The sequence below is a fragment of the Penaeus monodon genome, chromosome 28, assembly GCF_015228065.2.
Source record: "Penaeus monodon isolate SGIC_2016 chromosome 28, NSTDA_Pmon_1, whole genome shotgun sequence".
NCBI classification, from domain to species: Eukaryota; Metazoa; Arthropoda; class Malacostraca; order Decapoda; family Penaeidae; genus Penaeus; species Penaeus monodon.
Genome location: NC_051413.1, coordinates 6520524 through 6520839, shown reverse-complemented (window position 1 = coordinate 6520839; position 316 = coordinate 6520524).

Sequence of the window (316 nt, the reverse complement as noted above, 5' to 3'; positions counted from 1 at the left end):
CTTGCAGAAAGCCTGTTCTGAAACGCTTCGAAGCCTCTTCCTGCGCCCGCATCGGTAATTCTTAATCCCATCATTATACATATTTCCATGCCATTCCTCCTCCCAGGCGCTGGAACTCCTCCAACTATGTACATCAGCCTCTTCGCATAAACATAACTATCGTATTCATATTTATTTCTGCATATCAAAGTAGGTATATTTCAACTTGAGCGCAGCAGTGGGACAGGCTGTGCGTTCGCTTACGACGTCGCCTGGTCGCTCTTGTGGAACGCACCAGAGGAACGCACAGTGCGGTTCTGTTGTTTTTTTCTTTTCT